The sequence below is a fragment of the Arachis ipaensis genome, chromosome B02 (genome assembly GCF_000816755.2).
Source record: "Arachis ipaensis cultivar K30076 chromosome B02, Araip1.1, whole genome shotgun sequence".
Taxonomy (NCBI): domain Eukaryota; kingdom Viridiplantae; phylum Streptophyta; class Magnoliopsida; order Fabales; family Fabaceae; genus Arachis; species Arachis ipaensis.
The window spans coordinates 28367831-28369327 of NC_029786.2; the positions used below are offsets into that span (position 1 = coordinate 28367831).

Here is a 1497-nt window from a genome sequence, read left to right on the forward strand (position 1 = left end):
TTTACTATATTAAAATCAACGTAGCTTTTCTGAGAGGATAATAAACGTATCTAAGTTTTATTATTGTCCGACAATAAAATAATTACTCACTACTATAAAAATAACAAATTACCAATAAATTTATCAACGAATTTTTCTTTTTTTGTCGACCATTTTTTGTTTACAAACAAATTGATTGTTCTCCGTGAGTGAAAACCTTGTCAATAATATTCTGTAATAAAAGTAAAACATAAAATACAAATATATTTAAGAAATACTATGAGAAAAATTAATTTCGCTTTTAAATATTAAACTTGCTTGTTTTATATATATATATACATGTATAATTATTTTAGGAAAATAACAAAAAGTTTGGACATTCGAAAATTGAAAAATTAAATATTCAAAATTTAAAATTACACAGCTAAAATTTATGCCATTTGATAATTAAGTATTATTAGTTTTTCCTTATAAATTTCCTAACTGCATTAGCAATAGTAAAGAATGAATAAAATTAATATTGGTATTAAGTTTAAATGATTTTTTTATTAGCTAAGATGATAAAACTTATCCTTGCACATGCATTGTTGATGTTGAGACATGCATGGAACCGAACCGACAGAAGAATGAGAGAGGAACATTCAAGCAACTCCAACTCATGACTTATAAAAATACAAAAAGAAAAAGTTAAGAGATGTGTCACATAGTTGCAATGACTAGTTTAAATCATACAGCGTATGTGGGGCGATATATATTGTAGTTCACTTACACAGCACCGTCGAAGTTGGATGAATGCCACAAATGAATAAAATAATAGGAATGAAGATAATTATGTATGGCTTAAAAAGGTACGTATATTTAAGACTTTTTTATTTGAATAAATTTAAAAAGGACCAGAATTACACGAATTCTTTAAATGAAAATTTGACGCCAAATTAAAGTTTTCAGTAGTTTTATTTCAATTTCCCGTGTTTTTAGTTGAAATTTCTAACTTTAATTTTTTTTTTTAAAAGAAAAGATGTGCATAAATAATATCAAAGCATCACATACATAACGAAAATACCTGTAGTCTGGTGGATTATCAGGCCACATATGAATCCAATCGTTCAAGGGGTGAGCATAGTGTTTTAGAAAAACCCTCCAAAATTGATGCTTATCAACCCCATCTTTAAAGCTTGTTGCGTACCTCACTGGCTTGCGCACATCACTCGAACCCAATTTCAACTTTTCCTCTGTCGGCAAATCGAAAAACTTGGATGCTACGGATATTGCTCCCTCCAACGCTGACTCACTTATTCCGTGGTTTACAATCTGAATCAGTTTCCAAACTCAACCGTGTAAGCAAATCTATTACAACAAATTAAAGTTATTAATTATGAAACTAAACCTAGAGAAAAAAATTAATCTTTTTACCAAATTAATGATAATTTTCAATTTTGTGATGTTTTGTTGGGATTTAGGTCAATATTGATTTAGGTCATTATTATTATTATTATTATTATTATTATTATTATTATT

At 27.6% G+C, this 1497-nt stretch overlaps 1 pseudogene; it reads right to left on the minus strand.

Annotated features, from left to right (window-relative positions):
* Positions 1-1497, minus strand: part of LOC107627106 — a 3313-nt pseudogene that overhangs the window by 904 nt on the left and 912 nt on the right.